Here is a 13,290-nt window from a genome sequence, read left to right on the forward strand (position 1 = left end):
TGGCTGACATCGACAGAGCGTTTGACTCTGTCAGTTGGACCTATTTATTTATCATCCCAGAGCGTCAAAATGTTGGCCCCAAATTCATATCATACATAGGCATGATATAGCATGGGCTGACTGCATCATTGCGTATAGCCGGCAGAGTATCTCCACCCTTCCCAATTGGCTGGGGCACCAGGCAGGGATGCCCACTCTCTTCATTATTGTTCGCCTTAGCCATCGAGCTGCCTGCGGCATGGGTTCATCTGGATGCCCAGATCAGAGGCTTCGAATGGTCTGCCGAAGTTTCAGATTGAATAGGCCTGTATGCGGATGATGTTCTCTTCACAACAGACCCTGATATTTTAGACCCCCGAATTCTTAAAATCATGCAAATATTTGGCAAGACCTTAGGTCTCTTTATGAATAAAGAGTTGAACAGTGAGCAACCCAAAATACCCTTGAGGGCTTGGGTGAATAAGTAAAAGGGTATAGATGCCTTCAAGAGAATTCGTTTAAATCACAGTTAATAGTTTAAGTTTAAATCAAGAAAGGATAAATCAATAATCCTTGTAAGAATTGAATTCAACAAAGTTAATTAATTATAACTAGACTCAATTCATCAAAGCATAAACAAAATAGATGGATAACAGACACAGACACAAAGGTGTATAGAAAAATAGAATTTATCAAGTGGTAAAACAATTCAGTTCATATACAGAAACTAGTTAGGACTGCAGGTATACAAATAATATATTCATGAATAACTCAGCAGAACCTAAAAACACCTATCCTAAAACAAAAGTTCATAACATAAAAAAGGATGAGGTGAAGGTCGACGTTTCGGTCTCCTAGAAAAAACTTTGTGAGACCATCTTCAGGACTGGTGTCAATTGGGAACTGTATAGTGACCAAGTGTAATCTGAAACACAAATGTTAACAGTTACACACCCATATCTACAATTTTGTATTTTAACCTATAACACCTTAGTGACCAAACAGACATCACAAAAAATTACGATAGTAGCCTACATAACAAGACCTACACCACAAGACATTTGTTTACAAAAGACAAAACATAAAGCCACGGAATTCATTATTTATCCATAGGCAACCACTGATGTTCACAGTATATACAAGACTTACACCTCTTCTTAGTTGTAACAGTTCAATGAGCCACAGAGTAGGTATGGTGACATCATAGACATTCAAAGAGAATACCAATCTAATGCAGTAAGTCTAATAAATGTATGATCTATTAATACATGTTGCCGTTATTCATGATTGGCAGACTGAAGTATGATACTCAATCTCAAACACGTTTAATCGATTCATTCGGTGCACAGCATTTTGAACTCTCAATGTCTGGAATGATCTAATTTCACTATTTCCAGTATTTATCATTCAAGCTATACAGTTAAAATGACCAAACCCAACAATTTTAAATTTGTGGACGTTTTAAAGTCAGAAGAACTCTTAAATGGGGAGCCGTTGTACCTTAATTTAGATGCATAGGCGGCTTAGCTTCTCAACAAGAGGGGAGCTTATTCAAAAGACGAGTACCTAAATTAAAGTGTTGCAATTACTTGAAACAATTACACACAAAATGTTAAGTATTTGTTGAATGCAAAAGTGACAAATACCCTGTTTTAATGGTGGGCCATGCAGAAAAAAAGTTCAATTTCAGTGACAAATAGAGATCGAGGGCCGATATGCGTCCAATCTAAAAAATAGAGGACTGTGTTATAGACAAAGCTATGGGTCATAAAGGTACGGACCCACTGAACCGGAGTGTGTGGGGGTTCACGTCCAAAACCTCCCTAAAGATTCTTGTATATTTTGTCGAATCAGTCCGAATGAGTAACGATGTTGACTAAACCCAAGTGATGGAGGAAATGGACTCCGAGTCTGAAAGCGAAAGATCTAGAGTTATCTATAAGATTTAGCATAAATCTGATACACTCTATAAATCATGGTAGAGTTGGTTTTACCTCTGAGGCCAAAGAGGGTATATTTGGGCCAAAGGTACGGAGCGTTTAACAGCGTGGTATGGTCGAATTAAAAACCTCGATCCCAGAGGGTCGGGACGAATCATAGAGGACTTCAGAGATCTAGTTCTGAAATTTAAGAAAATAGGGATATAACAAAACCTCTTAACATCGTACCAAAGAAAGGTAACTGGGGGCTCAATCCAAAGGCTTACCGTCAGTCTCTTATTTTAAATCGGCAGACAAAATCCAGCACGCAATAAGGAGGCAGAAGCACATCATGCTGGTTTATGCCTGTATTTAAAGTCCCGTTTGGAGATCGAAATGGGACTGGAAATTTGTGGGCGCCATATTGGAACTTGTTTGTTTGAAAAACCCTCAGAAACTGATTGCTGGACCATGTTGTACGAACAACACTTAGCGTTTATCGAAAAATAATGTACCCATATGGCGAAGGGTTTTTGTAACAAAATAATTATTGTAAAAAAACAAAAAATTTGAAAATTAAGCAACTCAATAAAGCTATAAATCTAGCAATATCGTGGCAGCCATATTAGAAGGGTAAGCAATAATGTCTGATCATTTCAGAGAACATTTTATGGGGGTAGAATGTGGTTAAAGAACCAAATACGATTATAAGTGTATCATTAATAGATTTATCTCAAATGGAAAATTGTAAACCAGACATTCTTCTGGGAATAAAACGTCCACCTCGTGCAAATACATAATTTTTACAAACACACGTAAAAATAATTACCATTCAACAAAGCAACAGTACATCCGACATATGTTATCGAAAAATGGTTTACAGATAGCATCAATTTATCGTCATAAATTAGATACATGCGACCATGCTGACAATCTAAAAAAACCTGAACTAGATTGGTGTGATACTTGATTGAGGAAACATTTCATCAAATCAGCGTCGGCATGCTAATGCATGCCATTCAGTGGCCGAATTTAGTCCTCGTTTGACAGTGTCAGTTAGACAGATGAGTTTACCTTCTCTCATTGAAAGAAGTCTGTCGATATTATTCTGTCTTTTGTTCGGTCTAATAACTTCAAGAACCCACCACAGCATGTCTGTTTCCTTATGGCCAAATTGTAGATAATGCTCCACCAATGGTGCATTGTCCTTCTTGCACCTAATCCGCGATTGGTGTTGCAAGATTCGTTTCTTAATGGGCTGTATGGTTTTGCCTAGATAGTGTAACAGGCAGGGGCATTGAATGCAGTAAACCACATTTGTGGTATTGCAGTTGGAAAATGTTTTAGCTTTGAAGTCTACATCATTGATTTTACAAGTTTTTACAGTTTTAGTAGTAGCACATGCAGCACAATTATTACATTTATGGTGGCCCACTAGTGGGATTATTTGCCTCATGTTATCGACGACGTTTACTGGTGAGATTTCTTCATAGGCATGAATCAACCTATCCTGCAGATTAGTCCCCCTTTTGAACGCAAATAGAGGTTTCTGTTGGAATTCAGGGATGGATTGGAGTAGGTTCCACTGTTTACAGACAATTTTCTTAATTGCATTAGAGTGTGTGCCAAAGGTTGACACACAGACAATGCTGGGCTTATTTTGACGCTCATTTACATTCAGGAGCGCCTCGCGATCATTATACCAGGCTCGTTTCATTGACTTTCTCAAAAGTCTGGAGGGGTAGCCACGTGCTTGTAATTTCTCCTTAAGTTTTTTCGCCTCATAAAAATAATCATCTTTAAAGGTGCAATTTCAACAACAGAAAGGAGTAGCCATGGGTGCCATTTTTGCCCCAGACATCGCGAACATTTATGTCACATGTTTTGAGGATGAACACATTTGGCACACCTCTAACCCATTTTCCGATAACATCCGGAAATGGCTGCGTTATATAGATGACGTGTTCATGGTTTGGCATGGCACAGCTGATCGACTTAATGAATTTCACCAATGGTTAAACTCTAGAAATACTAATTTACAATTTACCATGGAACAAGATACTAGAGAGATACCCTTCCTTGATATAACCATCAAAATAGACACTAATCATCAGCTATATACTACGCTGTTTACTAAAAAAACAGCTAGGAACACCCTCCTGCGATATACCAGTCATCACCCGCAGGCATTAAAAGATGGATTGCCTTTTGGGCAATTTCTTCGACTCCGAAGAAATTGCACCTTTAAAGATGATTATTTTTATGAGGCGAAAAAACTTAAGGAGAAATTACAAGCACGTGGCTACCCCTCCAGACTTTTGAGAAAGTCAATGAAACGAGCCTGGTATAATGATTGCGAGGCGCTCCTGAATGTAAATGAGCATCAAAATAAGCCCAGCATTGTCTGTGTGTCAACCTTTGGCACACACTCTAATGCAATTAAGAACATTGTCTGTAAACAGTGGAACCTACTCCAATCCATCCCTGAATTCCAACAGAAACCTCTATTTGCGTTCAAAAGGGGGACTAATCTGCAGGATAGGTTGATTCATGCCTATGAAGAAATCTCACCAGTAAACGTCGTCGATAACATGAGGCAAATAATTCCACTAGTGGGCCACCATAAATGTAATTATTGTGCTGCATGTGCTACTACTAAAACTGTAAAAACTTGTAAAATCAATGATGTAGACTTCAAAGCTAAAACATTTTCCAACTGCAATACCACAAATGTGGTTTACTGCTTTCAATGCCCCTGCCTGTTACACTATCTAGGCAAAACCATACAGCCCATTAAGAAACGAATCTTGCAACACCAATCGCGGATTAGGTGCAAGAAGGACAATGCACCATTGGTGGACCATTATCTACAATTTGGCCATAAGGAAACAGACATGCTGTGGTGGGTTCTTGAAGTTATTAGACCGAACAAAAGACAGAATAATATCGACAGACTTCTTTCAATGAGAGAAGGTAAACTCATCTGTCTAACTGACACTGTCAAACGAGGACTAAATTTGGCCACTGAATGGCATGCATTAGCATGCCTACGCTGATTTGATGAAATGTTTCCTCAATCAAGTATCACAGCAATCTAGTTCAGGTTTTTCTAGATTGTCAGCATGCTCGCATGTATCTAATTTATGACGATAAATTGATGCTATCTGTAAACCATTTTTCGATAACATATGTCGGATGTACTGTTGCTTTGTCAAATTGTAATTATTTTTTACGTGTGTTTGTAAAAATTATGTATATGCACGAGGGGACTTTTATTCCCAGAAGAATGTCTGGTTTACAATTTTCCATTTGAGATAAATCTATTAATGGTACACTTATAATCGTATTTGGTTCTTTAACCACATTCTACCCCATAAAATGTTCTCTGAAATGATCAGACATTATTGCTTACCCTTCTAATATGGCTGCCACGATATTGCTAGATTTATAGCTTTATTGAGTTGCTTAATTTTCACATTTTTTGTTTTTTTACAATAATTATTTTGTTACAAAAACCCTTCGCCATATGGGTACATTATTTTTCGATAAACGCTAAGTGTTGTTCGTACAACATGGTCCTACAATCAGTTTCTGTGGGTTTTTCAAACAAACAAGTTCCAATATGGCGCCCACAAATTTCCAGTCCCATTTCGATCTCCAAACGGGACTTTAAATACAGGCATAAACCAGCATGATGTGCTTCTGCCTCCTTATTGCGTGCTGGATTTTGTCTGCCGATTTAAAATAAGAGACTGACGGTAAGCCTTTGGACTGAGCCCCGAGTTACCTTTCTTTGGTACGATGTTAAGAGGTTTTGTTATATCCCTATTTTCTTAAATTTCAGAACTAGATCTCTGAAGTCCTCTATGATTCGTCCCGACCCTCTGGGATCGAGGTTTTTAATTTGACCATACCACGCTGTTAAACGCTCCGTACCTTTGGCCCAAATATACCCTCTTTGGCCTCAGAGGTAAAACCAACTCTACCATGATTTATAGAGTGTATCAGATTTATGCTAAATCTTATAGATAACTCTAGATCTTTCGCTTTCAGACTCGGAGTCCATTTCCTCCATCACTTGGGTTTAGTCAACATCGTTACTCATTTGGACTGATTCGACGAAATATACAAGAATCTTTAGGTAGGTTTTGGACGTGAACCCCCACACACTCCGGTTCAGTGGGTCCGTACCTTTATGACCCATAGCTTTGTCTATAACACAGTCCTCTATTTTTTAGATTGGACGCATATCGGCCCTCGATCTCTATTTGTCACTGAAATTGAACTTTTTTTCGGCATGGCCCACCATTAAAACAGGGTATTTGTCACTTTTGCATTCAACAAATACTAAACATTTTGTGTGTGATTGTTTCAAGTAATTGCAACACTTTAATTTAGGTACTCGTCTTTTGAATAAGCTCCCCTCTTGTTGAGAAGCTAAGCCGCCTATGCATCTAAATTAAGGTACAACGGCTCCCCATTTAAGAGTTCTTCTGACTTTAAAACGTCCACAAATTTAAAATTGTTGGGTTTGGTCATTTTAACTGTATAGCTTGAATGATAAATACTGGAAATAGTGAAATTAGATCATTCCAGACATTGAGAGTTCAAAATGCTGTGCACCGAATGAATCGATTAAACGTGTTTGAGATTGAGTATCATACTTCAGTCTGCCAATCATGAATAACGGCAACATGTATTAATAGATCATACATTTATTAGACTTACTGCATTAGATTGGTATTCTCTTTGAATGTCTATGATGTCACCATAGCTACTCTGTGGCTCATTGAACTGTTACAACTAAGAAGAGGTATAAGTCTTGTATATACTGTGAACATCAGTGGTTGCCTATGGATAAATAATGAATTCCGTGGCTTTATGTTTTGTCTTTTGTAAACAAATGTCTTGTGGTGTAGGTCTTGTTATGTAGGCTACTATCGTAATTTTTTGTGATGTCTGTTTGGTCACTAAGGTGTTATAGGTTAAAATACAAAATTGTAGATATGGGTGTGTAACTGTTAACATTTGTGTTTCAGATTACACTTGGTCACTATACAGTTCCCAATTGACACCAGTCCTGAAGATGGTCTCACAAAGTTTTCTCTAGGAGACCGAAACGTCGACCTTCACCTCATCCTTTTTTATGTTATGAACTTTTGTTTTAGGATAGGTGTTTTTAGGTTCTGCTGAGTTATTCATGAATATATTATTTGTATACCTGCAGTCCTAACTAGTTTCTGTATATGAACTGAATTGTTTTACCACTTGATAAATTCTATTTTTCTATACACCTTTGTGTCTGTGTCTGTTATCCATGTATTTTGTTTATGCTTTGATTAATTGAGTCTAGTTATAATTAATTAACTTTGTTGAATTCAATTCTTACAAGGATTATTGATTTATCCTTTCTTGATTTAAACTTAAACTATTAACTGTGATTTAAACTAATTCCTTTTCTTTATGAATAAGTCCACATTGTGGCCTCTACGCGGGTCTTCCGGCAAATATAGGTGGCCCGTGGATCTCTTTCAGACTCAGGCCGGCATGAAATATTTGGGAATCTTTATAATGGACACACAGGAGGTCTCCAGGGCGCGCAATATAAACACAGCTCTAACTAAGGTTGAAACGGAGCTGAAGTCATGGGCATGTTTGCCCCTATCCTTGTACCGCCTTTCAGCAATCTATAACATGATATCTCTCCCACGGCTCTTATATCGACTACATAATCACCCCTACCCCATTCCGCAGATATGATTCAGACAGATCAACTCTATGCTACATAGGTTCCGATGGGGGGGGGGGGGGAGCTTTCAATATGGCGCTTCACACCTGTTTTCTCTCCACTTATTGTGGGGTCATTGCGGCCACCGTCGTACTATGCAGCCTCTCACCTATAAGTTCTAAACGACAGGTTGTATAGCCAAAGAGACAAACCAACATATGCCATCGAGAGATGACTTCTGGGGGATCCGTCGCTATACAAATATTTGTACGGATGTCCAAATACCCACACTCTCCCCCGGCCACTAAAGTAGTGTTGACAACATGGCGACAGTCTCTTCTCCGTATAGGCTTCCTGAAGCGTCTCACGTGTGAGGTCCCGCTATGGTGTAAGCCACCTACCACACTTGCAACATCTACAGGGCTTCCAAAGCTGGGACCGGATCGGGATTTCTTGATTGGGGGACATTCTCCAAGGCATCACTCTCAAATCCTTTTCAGGCCTAAAAGAGAATATTCCATGTCGCACACTACTTTTACAAATAATTACAGTTCCGTCTTGCCTTGCACCCTATATTAGAAATCTCCCGGCCCTCCATGAATTTAGCCCATTGGAAGGGAAACTCCTCATGGGAGACCTAGCAGACCATAAGATTTCCAAAATATATCAGACACTAGTCACCCACAGCGCCTCCACACTGAAGACTTTTAGAGAAACTTGGCAAGCTGATATAGGTCCCATCAACAGCGATGACTGGAGAGAGTGTCTGGAGCCCCCCAGGGGAGCCACAGTCTCTTCATGCATGGCATTGATCACCCTAAAGTACCTACACAGAGCATATTACAGATGCCTGTGGCTTTGGAGGGCAGGAATCATCGCCTCCCCAGCACGTCTATGCTTTGAGGTGTAAGAAGCCACATTCCTGCACAAGGTATGGACATGCCAGGCCCTTGATAAGATCTGGAAGGGAGTGTTTCGGTGCTTGGCTATGGTGCTAGGGTGGACTCTACACATTACACCACGGCTTGCGTTACCAAATATCACTGAGGATGTTGAGGGTAACAGACACAAATGCCACCTGCTGTTTCTGGGTCTGACCTTGGCTAAACGGGACTTAGCCTGCTCTTGGAAAGCAAATTCCCCACCCCTGCTGGGTGTTTGGAAGAGGGGATTAGATTTCTGCATGGGGTTGAAGGAACCTGTATTTAACACCTTGTCCGCGGCTGAAATTCCGCGCCGGTGCTGGACATTCCGATCACGGGCGTGGTCATGACGGCTCCCGGCCGTCATCAGCACACGCCCACCGTGACTCATTACGGCCGGGAGCCGTCATCAGCACCGAAGGGGTTAAGGCTCGGGATGTCCTCAAAAACATGCAAGCATATTGCAGAACTGGGCAGACAATAGAGGTTTTGACCTGACCCCACTGACACTACAGCCCACATTGTCAGACGTAGAGGTTCTGCTCCACGACTAGCACATAGAATATGTATACTGCCAACAAGTTGATGATAGGGATGGATCATCGGGATAGCGACATAGGGACTCAGTCATTTCTTAGCAAAATTGCTTCTTTTTTCTTCTAGCGCAGCTTGTTACTTTTTCGTTTATTCCTTTGTTTTTTTCTTCTCCTTTTGTTTCAGTACAAAATATTATACTGTTTATCTTTGCCAATGCTACATTCCAGCATGTACATGTATAAAATGGAGCTTGGAGCATGATGTTGGCAAAAAGAAAAAACCCAATAAAGTATATTCTTTAAAAAAACAACTTAATTTTTCATTTTTGTTTTCAAAGCAGTAAACATGACATATCAACTGAGCTGTCAGCCAGTTCCCAACCAGCCTCCCCCTGCCCTACAAGCAGTACATGACACATCATTATGTACGCAAATGTTTGCCAGCCAGACTAACTTATGCATTGAATACATCCACTCTAGGTGACCCCATCAGTCTACATCAATGTAGCCAGTACATGGATTAACCAACCTATTGGCCCTGGTCAGAGTCAGAGTCCAAGTTACCATATGTATTAAACTCATCCAGTAGCTTCCTCCAAGCCGCTACCGCTTCAGTAGCCCTCTCATCAGCGCCAGAGATATGTGTATGATGCTATTCTGCAGCCCCCCCTTCCAACACATCTTCCAACACTTCTCTAACCCAAAGGTCTATGCTCAGCACCCGGGACCCTATCCAGCCTATGGCTTCTCTGTGCTTAGCCAGGAGCAATGCCAGTTGCAGAAATTTGCAGGGCATTTTACATTTTCGGGGTTGCTTTACCATCCCCAGCAAGCATACTGCTGCGTGCAAGGAATCCTGATGTTCGTGACTTCCATCGCTCTAGGGCCACCTCCTTCCAGGAGTTTAAAACCTCAGTACACCGCCATGTTAAATGTATAAAGGTGGCCACTTTTCTCCTAGTAGGGTCTATTCTGTGAAGTCCAGCAGGAATATATATGTAAGATGTAGAAAATTGAAGCGCATCTGTTAGAATCTATGGTTACATGACACCCTCCACACCAGACCACATTCAAGATCCGAGTCTGAGTCCTCCATCGGATCGTACAGGTCTGACTCCCATTCCATCCTCCCACGGTAGGAAAATTTAGAGATATCCTCCTTGAGAGCTTGATAGAAAAGTGTAATAAGGCGTCTGCCCTTCCCCATCTAATTAGACCTCACACTGTAGGAGTAGGCGGGAGAGCCACAGGTGGGTGCGCCAGATCACCTTGGCCGTGTTCTCCAGCTTGGCAAAGTGGAGAAAGTGATTATGTAGCCCATCAAAGGTGTCTTGTGCGTCCTGAAATGTGAAGAAAGCCTTCCCCGGGTAAAGGTCCATCGCTAAAAGTCATCCCCCCTCTCTCAATATTTCCATAGACATATCTTGATCTATGGACCGAAAGGGCTGAAGGTCCCAGATATGTAACTCCCTGTCAAAATGGACCCTGCGTAATATCTTTTTTACAGCCAACTCCCACTCACGAGCCGTGTGCTGTACCAGGTAGGGTATAGTGTCACCAGTGCGGCGACTTCTCATCAGCAGGCGCGGCAGGGAGTCCACGTCAGTCATACCCTGCAATAGCCGTTTCTCCCAATTATCTGTTTGTTAACCAACAAGCCGAATGCTGAAGGCTTGCTGCGAAATAGTAGAGTTGCATATCTAGCATCGCTAGACCCCCCTCCTCTATGGCGCTCATGGGTACGGACACTGCAACTTGACTGGGCTTCCTGGCCCACACCAGAGAAATTAACAGGCCATCGAGATGACGAAAGAAGTCCATTCCAAGAGGGAACAATGAGTTCTGAATAAGGTATAGGCAACGAGGAACAAAGATCACCAACAAGGGGAGCATCTTTCAGAAGTCTATCGACCCAGTCAGGCCCCTCAAAAGCCTATCCACATTGAGGCGTTTGTAGGTGTCTTTTGTATGTGAAACCATCAGCCCCAAGTACCCAAAACGTGTCCCCTCTCACCGAATCCTGAGCTCGTGCAAATGCTCAGGCGGTATTGTGGCCAACCTCCCCACTGGAAATAGTAAAGTCTTTCGGATATTGACTCGCAGGCCGTAGACACGGCCAAAAGCCACCATATGTGTCATCAAGAGTGGGACCGGCTCCTCGTGGGAGTGGAGGTAGATCAATGAATCATCTCATCTGCATATAAGGAGACAGTGTGATTCTGGGCACCCACACACAGACCCCAAGGCTCTAATTCTCTGCTCAATAATATCACCATCAGCTCCACAGCTAGGGTGTACATAAGCGGCAAAAGGGGACAACCTTGTTGAGTGCCCCTCTCAACAGCCCATGCCTCTGATACCTCGCCACCCACCTGATTTCCCAACATGGGGTCCTTGTACAACAGTTGAATCCAGCCCAGGAACGGCGGGCCAAGGCCCATCCCCAAGGCTACTGCCATGAGATAGCTCCAGTTGACAGTATCAAAAGCCTTCTTTAGGTCGATCAATATCAGTGCATTATCTTGGTCCCTTCCTGTAGTCTCTTGTAGTAGATGTGTAAATGGCTAGAGATTATGTGCTGTGCTACGAGCTGGCATGAACCCACACACCACCCCCTGCAAGTGTCTTGCCAACAACTTCCAGAGAACCTAACATCAGAGTTGATCATAGTCAGAGGGCGCTATTTGGGGGGATCTTCCGGAGCGCCTGCAGGCTTTCGCATAAGGCAAATGATGGCCCTGCGCATAGTAGGAGTCAGATTCCCAAACTTACAAGCCTCCAAGAACATTTCTAGTAGTTTCTCCATCAGTGTCACGGAGTAGACCTGTAGGAACTTGGCTTGGAAGCTGTCACCCCAGGGGCCTTTGCTGCATTCAGCTCCCGCATGGCGAACCTAAGCTCCTCCAGCATAATAGCCTCCTATAAGTCATTCGCCTCATCTCATGAGAGATGAGGTAGATCCAGTCCCATAAGGAATGCCTCTGCCAGCTCCGGCTGATCTACAGCCCCTGCTCGATACTCACCCTGGAAGTGGTCCACTAAGACCTGAGAATATCAGATCTCCAATCTAAACTTAATGCAGACTGATTCCCTGCTGCTTGATGCTCAATTGTTTCTCTAGCCCACTGAGATCCAATTTTAACTTTCTCTGACTTGGATTCCATCTCTGTCCTTCTGTCCTCAACATTTATAAAGCTCTTCTCTTCTTTGTTAAGCTACAGGTCAAATAGTTTTGGTGGGCATAAACAATGTCTAGTGTCATGGTGGGGTTAACGAATCCTTCAGCTCTCTCTACATTTTTAGTTTCAGGGTGATGACAGCAATCACTAGCGGTCATAGTGTGAATGTACTCATAAAGCAATTTTTAAAGGTGAAGAAAGGTCTCCTCTAGAAGCATCTATGTGTAAGTCTTTCTCATCGAGTGAGTGTAATCTTTATCCATTAGTAAGTGGGGTCTAAGGGGTAAATATAGCCTTAGTCTGCTCTAAACTAGGTGAAGTGGGTGAGTTTAGTACCGGAAGCAACATAATCAGTACTGCAATTACAGTTATCAACACATCTGCTATTCAGAGCCTAATTTGAGCCGGTGGTTTCCGGTGCTTGGCACTGGAACTTAATTGTCAACACCCGCACTTATGGTAGCCTGTACTGTTTATCTAAATTATAGATTAACACAACACCCATTGTTTATTATTTCAATGAACATTAAAAATGACTAATATCTGCTGCCCAAGCCGTTAGTGTAGCTTTGAGGTCTGGAATACTCTGAAATGTCATACTTGTAAGGTGTGTTGATTAGTAGGTGTGTATACTCTGACAGTGGTGGCACATATAGGGACAATGAGTAGTGTAATCTGCAGTGGCCTCTTGACGAGGGCCTTGACACTTATTTTTTTACTGCCCCTTTTTTGATCAGTAGTCTTAGTTTTCTTTTTGATTAATTTTTATTTTGTTTATCCATATTTCAGATCAGTACTTGAATGTTGTTTTGAGCCCCATCTGACTTACACATTTGTACACTAACTCAGATGAAGATGGCAGGTGCCACTGAATTTTGAATACAAGCAGTGCCCTGATAAAGGTTGTGTTTCACTCCTACTAATGGATTGTGATCACCGAAATGCGTGTCGGCGCATTACTGTCTATGTACACTATACCGTACTTGAATTATAACAACTTTGAAACTGGTTCAAATATTTTAATTG

This window comes from Lissotriton helveticus, chromosome 1_1 (assembly GCF_964261635.1).
Source record: "Lissotriton helveticus chromosome 1_1, aLisHel1.1, whole genome shotgun sequence".
In the NCBI taxonomy this organism is placed as follows: Eukaryota; Metazoa; Chordata; class Amphibia; order Caudata; family Salamandridae; genus Lissotriton; species Lissotriton helveticus.